This window comes from Schistocerca cancellata, chromosome 5 (genome assembly GCF_023864275.1).
Source record: "Schistocerca cancellata isolate TAMUIC-IGC-003103 chromosome 5, iqSchCanc2.1, whole genome shotgun sequence".
Lineage (NCBI taxonomy): Eukaryota > Metazoa > Arthropoda > Insecta > Orthoptera > Acrididae > Schistocerca > Schistocerca cancellata.
The window spans coordinates 124,010,203-124,018,340 of NC_064630.1; the positions used below are offsets into that span (position 1 = coordinate 124,010,203).

General features: G+C 45.1%; 1 non-coding gene across 1 annotated transcript; it reads left to right on the plus strand.

Moving 5' to 3' along the window:
* The first annotated feature begins 1,086 nt into the window (after positions 1–1,086).
* Trnas-uga (transfer RNA serine (anticodon UGA)) lies at positions 1,087–1,161 on the plus strand. Its single transcript has one exon. It is a non-coding gene; the product is annotated as a tRNA-Ser (tRNA).
* Positions 1,162–8,138: the final 6,977 nt, after the last annotated feature.

Genomic DNA, 8,138 nt, shown 5'->3' on the forward strand with positions numbered 1-8,138 from the left:
GGGTGACTGATGACCTCAGAAGTTAAGTCCCATAGTGCTCAGAGCCATTTGAACCATTTTTGATTATGCCCTTTTGGACGTCAGATAAGTCGGTCCGTTTCCGCATTACAACGACTGCACTGTTTCATTGGGCCGCCCCCCCCCCTTCCCCTTTCCCCTTCGCCAGAACGTACACGCTTTATGTACCCTAAACTGCTAGTACTGCCATTTGGTTCTCTGCGAGTGGCTATTAGACGTTGATGTAGAACATAGACGGTGGTCATTTAATGTAACTGGACAGTGTATAAGCAAGTTTTTCACAAATGGCTTACCAATCATAATAATTAAACTACTGGCCTATTAAACTGGGCAAAGTGGTGAAACAGGGCATTTGGAGAACTGTGGCGGGAATAACACCAGACTTTAATGCTGGGTGGAGTACAAGTGTCTCTCAACACACAGTGCACTGAACACTCCTAACAATGGGTCTCCACAGCCGACGACCATTGCGTGTGCCAATGTTAACACCGCGACATCGGCCGACTATGACTCAAATGGGCACGTGAGCTTCGGCACTGGACTTTGGTGCACTAGCAGAGCATTGCGTGGTCTGATAAATCCCGGTACTTTCTTCATTATGCGGATGACAGGGCGCGAATCCGTCGTCTTCCAGGAGAACAGCTCCCTGAACTCCTTGACATCTGTACAGCGGAATGGAGACAAGATGGAGCTGGCTCCGTTGTGCTCTACGGAATAATCACGTGGGCAACCAAGGTTCCTGTGGAACTCTTGGAAGCCACCATGACAGTCAAGGAGTTTCGAACACTGGTTGCGACCACGTGCAGCAAATCATAACGATTATGTTTCCCGACGGTAGTGGCACAGTTTTAATCTGCCAGGAAGTTTCATATCAGCGCACACTCCGCTACAGAGTGAAAATCTCATTCTAGAAACATCCCCTAGGCTGTGGCTAAGCCATGTCTCCGCAACATCCTTTCTTCCAGGAGTGCTAGTTCTGCAAGGTTCGCAGGAGAGCTTCTGTAAAGTTTGGAAGGTAGGAGACGAGGTACTGGCAGAAGTAAACCTGTGAGGACGGGACATGAGCCGTGCTTGGGTAGCTCAGTTGGTAGAGCACTTGCCCGTGAAAGGCAAAGGTCCCGAGTTCGAGTCTCGGTCCGGCACACAGTTTTAATCTGCCAGGAAGTTTCAGTGTCAACACAAAGTTAAAATGTATCTTCTAATGCGATAAGTGCATAAGAAAATGAGAAACGAGTGTCGACCCATTCCCATGTACAGACTTGTTTGTTGGAAATACTGGAAAATATGTTGGGCTTAGCACAGTGTTCTGACGGGAAGGGTAAAGATTGCAGGTTTGCAGAGAAACGAGTATCTATACACATTGAAGCGCCAACGAAACTGGTATAGGCATGCATATTCAAATACAGAGATGTGTAAACAGACAGAATACGGCGCTGCGGTCGGCAACGCCTATATAGGACAACAAGTGTCTGGTGTAGTTGTTAGATCGGGTTACTGCTGCTGCATTGGCAGGTTATCAGCATTTAAGTGAGTTTGGACGTGGTGTTATAGTCGGAGCACGGGCAATGGGACACAGCATCTCCAGGGAAGCGAAGAAGCGGCGATTTTCCCATACAACTATTTAACGAGTGTACTGTGAATATCAGGAATCCGGTAAAACATCAAGTCTCCGACATCGCTGAGGCAGGAAAAAGAACCTGCAAGAACGGGACCAACGACGACTGAAGAGAATCATTCAACGTGACAGAAATGCAACCCTTTCACACACTGCTGCAGATTTCAGCGCTGGGCCACCAACAAGCGTCAGTGTGCGAACCATTCAACGTAACAATGTCGATATGGGCTTTCAGAGCTGAAAGACCACTCATGTACTCTTGATGACTGGACGACACAAAGCCTGGGCCCGTCAACATCGACATTGAACTGTTGATGACTGGAAGAATGTTGCCTGATCGGACGAGTCTCGTTTCAAATCGTATCGAGCGGATGGACGTGTAAGGATATAGAGACAACCTCATGAATCCACGGACCCTGCATATCAGCAGGGGACCCTTCAAGCTGGTGGAGGCTATGTTACGGTGTGGGGTGTGAGCAGTTAGAGTGATATAGGACCCCCGAGACGTTTAGATACGACTCTGACAGGTGACATGTACGTAAGCATGTTGTCTGATCACCTGCATCCACTCATGTCCATTGTGCATTCCAACGGACTTGGTCAATTTCAACAGTACAACGTGACATCCTCCACGTCTATAATTGCTTGGTTACAGGTACACTCTTCTGAGTTTAAACACTTTCGCTGGCCACCATACTCCACAGACATGAACATTATTGAGCATATCTGGGATGCCTTGCAACGTGCTGCTCTCAACCACCTCGTATTCTTACGGATTTATGGATAGTCCTGTAGGTTTCATGGTGTCAATTCCCTCCAGCACTGCTTCAGACGTTATTCGAGTTCTCGCCACGTCGTGATGCGGCAATTCTGCGTGCTCGCGGGGGCCCGACATGATATTAGGCCAGTTTCTTTGGTTCTTCATTGTTTTTTTGTTGTAGGAAGCGTATCTGGGGCCACACACCGTAGCATAACGGCACGTGAGCAGTTGAAGACTCCACCTGAAGTTGAATAACAAAGTAGAGCTCTCACCCCTTCCACATTGGTTTCCTGTTCTGTTATTGAAGACACTGTTTTTCCGTTCTGCCACTCATAGTTTGCGAAAGCTTCGGCAGGAGGATAATCCCTGCAAATACTCGTCAGACTGTTCATCCGGGTCACTAGCGTGAGACCCTGTACTTTAAATGGTCGACAGCTCTTCCAAAACCTTGCGGCGACACTTTCTTCTGTTTTCGCCCCAGCGAAAAAGATTTCCCCTGGTCAAGACCAGATACATTTAATGGAAGGACCTACTACGAGAATGAAATGTTGTAGGAGTGGGTTATCTACACTGCTACACGCTATCCGATATCAAGTCATGTAAACAAGACGTTAAACAAGTGGGAGGTTCACAAATAAAACTGAATCGGAAAGTAAATGAAGCAATAGAATCTCTTATGTAGATACAGTATACAAATAGGAGTATTAATGATTATTATACTACGAATAATGGGTAATGTCAATGATTAACAAAGGTTGATGGGACTTCAGAGACTGTGTATGAAACGTAAGAAGAGACCTCTATTAGAAAACTTCACTGGAAACTATTTGCTGGAAGGGAAATACTGTCATTTTGATTTTTTTTGGTTTAATTGATTTTATAGCCGTAAATTTTAGATTGTTATCTGGAAATTCTGACTCAGATCGCACATCTTCAGTAATCATGATAGCACACAGCACTTTATATATCTGCAGTGACAAGGTATGTTAGTACGATTCTTATTGGATTCGTTCTTTCAAATGCTCACGGAATACGCCTCATTTTTTATGATACCCCAGAGTGAAAGAACCTTGGCTGTGATATATGGGGATCACAGAGGCCATTTAATAGTATCTCGTCTGTCAGTCCATTCACCCAAGTTTTTATTTAGAAGGTCTCTTACAGTAACTCCGTAATGTGGGTATGCTCCCTCTTGTTGCCATGTCAGTTTTCCCTTGACCAGCTGCAGATGTTCAGAAAGTGAGGTATTTTCATATCCTAACAACAATTTTTGAAAGAACAGACACCATATCCATATAAGTATATAGTTCTGGCAATACCGACCACGACCTCCTTCTTCTGTGCGGATGCACACATATACGCCGAACTCTTACGGGACTTGGAAGAATGTCTTCCACGAGTAATGAGAGTGCTGGGATGGGACACTACGAATGTATTGTGTGGACATACAAGGTGAGAATGTGAGTCTCGTGGGAGACGTGCTCGAGATAGTCCCTGCAGTCGCACTATCATCTGTGCACTCGGTGGCTTAGATGGATGCCGGCAGCGAGTGCGGTCAGAGGGTTAGCTGCCTTCTGTAATAAAAAAACTCAGCTAATCGATCAACAACGAACTTAAACGGATGTCTCACGACGTCCGCCCCGAGCAGATGCAACGAACAAGAGCGAACAAAATGAGATATATATTTAAAAAAAGATGGATAGAGCGTCTGCCATGTAAGCAGGAGATCCCGGGTTCGATTCCCGGTCGGGGCAAACATTTTCACCTGTCCCCGTTAATCTATATCGACGCCCGTGCCCAGCTGACGTTATTAATATCATTCTAATTTCTTTTTGAAACATGTCTTGGTAATTTTTGGAATGAACGGTACTGTTAAATTAAATAAGGCCCGATTAACACACCGCTGAAAATCCCTGCCCATATCCTCACCCAAGGAGAGTTTAGCTCTGACTCAATCGTCAGATGCGGATTCGTAGAATCACAGTAGACACGGCCACGCGGGGCAGCTGTGCGGTCTAGGGCGCCTTGCCACGGTTCACGCGTCTTGTCCAGTCTGAGGTTCGAGTCCTCCCTCGGGCATGGGTGTGTGTGTGTTGTCCTTAGCCTAAGTTAGTTTAAGTTAGATTAAGTAGTGCGTTAAGCCTAGTTACCGATGACCTTAGCAGTTTGGTCCCATAGGAACTTACCACAAATTTCCAAAACAGTAGACACAGTTGTGTCGATTGACTCTCCCTTTACCTTAAAAGTCGCTTAGTTTCCAGAGAATGCTTTTGTAAGACTTAGGATCGGCTCCTTGTCGGATTGTGCACAAGTCGCAGAATTCCATACGCCTGTCCTAATCGTGATCTACATCTACGTCGACATTTATACTCCGCAAGCCACCCAACGGTGTGTGGCGGAGAGCACTTTACGTGCCACTGTCATTAACTCCCTTTTCTGTTCCAGTCGCGTATGGTTCGCGGAAAGAACGACTGCCGGAAAGCCTTCGTGCGCGTTCGAATCTCTCAGATTTTACATTTAGGCCTTGAAGTAAAGTAGCCCTGTATGATTTCAATTCCAGCTTTTTCTGAATCTTGCGATTCATACTCCTTGGTCGCTTTTATTTGAGATTCAGTTGGTGATTGCACAAAACATTATGAGATAACATTAAGATTCTCATCTGTGGTAGCAGATTTTAGCCTAATTTAACGAGGAAGCTCTGCTACTGACCCAGTCTTTTCAAATCTTAAATTTAATTTGCGAATGTCTTGATGATATGGAGGTTAAATGTTTGGAAAACGTTCCACAAACAAACCACAAACATCACTGTAATTATAGTCTTGCTACCTCCGTGTCATCAAAACAAATACAAGCTGTTCTGTAGCATACTTTCTAGTAACACATAACAAGCAACATGACCTCAAACTGCTTGTTCCAACTACTTCTGGGTAATACGCACCAGTCAAGTTCAAAAATGGTTCAAATGGCTCTGAGCACTATGGGACTTAACATCTGTGGTCATCAGTCCCCTAGAACTTAGAACTACTTAAACCTAACTAACCTAAGGACATCACACACATCCATGCCCGAGGCAGGATTCGAACCTGCGACCGGAGCGGTCTCGCGGTTCCAGACTGAAGCGCCTAGACCGCACGGCCACACCGGCCGGCACCAGTCAAGTTCCGAAATAACTACCACAACGATAGGCAAAACGAAATCTAATGATAGCTAGTGACGACAAAGCGTATGATTCGATGCCCCACTGCAGACTGCTGGTGTTGTCCGCCGCTCGTGGTCTCGCGGTAGCGTTCTCGCTTCCCGAGCACGGGGTCCCGGGTTCGATTCCCGGCGGGGTCAGGGATTTTCACCTGCCTCGAGATGACTGGGTGTTTGTGTTGTCCTCCTCATTTCATCATCATCCAGGAAAGTGGCGAAATTGGACTGAGCAAAGATTGGATAATTGTACGGGCGCTGATAACCACGCAGTTGAGCGCCCCACAAACCAAACATCATCATCATCAGACTGCTGGCGAAGGTCCGAGCATGCTTTAGGTTCTCAGACATGTGACTGGCTCGAATACTTTTTAAGTAATAGAACCTAGTACATTGTCCTCGACGGCGAATGGTCGACAGACATAAGGGTATCGTCGGGAATGCCTCAGAGAAGTATGATAGGACCGCTTTTCCGTATACGTAAATGACCTGATTGACAGGGTGAGCAGTAACGGATGTTTGCTGATGACGCAAAGGTGTAAGGGAAGGTGCCGTCGTTGGGCAACTGTTGGTGTAGACGACTTAGATAAAATTTCTAGTTGGTGTGATGAACGGAATTAGGAGATTAGTGTTTAACGTCCCGTCGACAGTGCGGTCATTGGAGACGGAGTACAAGCTCGGATTAGGGAAGGATGGGGAAGGAAAGCGGCCGTGCCCTTTCGAAGGAACCATCCCGGAATTTGCCTTAAGCGATTCAGGGAAATCACGGTAAACGTAAATCAGGATTGTCGGACGCGGGTTTAAATCGTCGTCCTCCTGAGTGCGAACCCATGTGCTAACCATTGCTCTAACCCGCTCTGTATGAACGGCAGCTTGCTCTACATGTAGGAAAAGTGTAAGTTAATGTGGACAAGTAGGTAAAACAATCGTGTAAAGTTAGGGTGCAGCATTAGCAGGGAGCAGCTTGACACGGTCATATAGATTAAACATCTGGGCGTAACGTTGCAAAACGTTATGAAACGGAATGAGAGCGTAAGGTTGGTATTAGGGAAGGTGAATGCTCGACTTTGTTTAATTGGGAGAATTTTGGGAAAGTCCACAAAGGAGACGGCACGTAGAACGCTGTTTCAACATATTCTACAGTACTGTTCGAAAGTTTGGGATCCTCACAGGGTCGGATTAAAGGAAGACATCGAAGTAATACAGAGGCGTGCTGCTAGATCCGATACCCGCAGGTTCGATCAAAACACAAATATTATGGTGTTACTTCTTGAACTCTCAAGGGGATCCCTGAAGGAATGACGGTGCTCTTTTCGCAAAGCACTATTGCAGAAATTCAGAGAAGCGGCATGTGAGGCCGACTGCAGAATGATTGTGCTGCCGCCAACGTACATTTAGCAAAAGGACCATGAAGATAAGATGCCAGAAATTAGGACTTGTACGGAGACTTTTAGGCAGTCGTTTTCCTCTCGTTCTATTTGCGAAAGAAACAAGAAAGGAAATGTTTAGGAATGGTACAAGGTACTCTCCGCCATCCACCGTACGGTTGTTTAAGGAGGCTTTAGATGTAGATGTAGACGCAGATGTAGATAACTGTCTAATGGACCACCCCGTACATTGCATCTATTGTTGAATTAACCCTTAATCAACGAGGCGACTTTTTTTGTAACGTATACTACGAGGTGGAGTCTCTGAGATCCCTATGTTTAAATCAAGATTTAAGGCACAAATCATTTCAAATTTTTTGTGTTTGAAATATAACATTTGTTTTTATAATAAATTAAGTGTTTTTAAATGCTTCTCCTTTATTTTACTGCACCCGTCAAAGGCTGCATCATTTTAAATTTTTTTATCACACGAAGTCACAAACATTTTTGCGTTTTTTAAATAGAACACGTAAATGGACTATTAGAGAACGGAATGCTGCATTCAGAAAAATTATAGCATCTCTGTAGCAGGTAAATTTCCACATAAAAGCTGCGCGAACTGGCCGTGCGGATTGAGACGCCATGTCAAGGTTTGCGCAGCCCCTCCCGCCGGAGGTTCGAGTCCTCCCTCGGGCATGGCTGTGTGTGTTGTTCTTAGCATAAGTTAGTTTAAGTAGTGTGTAAGTCGAGGGGCCAGTGACCTCAGCAATTTGGTCCCATAGGAATTCACACAAATTTGAACATTTTTTCCACATAGATGTAAATACCGGCGTTCAAACTCGCACATAAAAAATTCCATTCGATAGATACAAAGAAAAAGTCTGTGAAACTGATATTCAGTACTTGGATCTACATTTTTCTTTGTCACCGCTCAGAGCACATTTGCTTTTAATTAACACTTTAAGTATTTTATTGGAGAAACAGAAAGATCCCCTTCACGATTGTTCTCAAGTTCTTCCTCTGAATGATCATCTTGTTCGAGAGCAGAACTGTGATCACTGCCTATTGTAAAATCGTCGTCCATTTCTCAATCTCCTTGGAGAGCTAGTTGGAGAACATTTTCTCGCGATCTGAGAGACCACACCTCATTAGTTAACACTTTGAGTCTTAACAGTGTGAAAAAAAT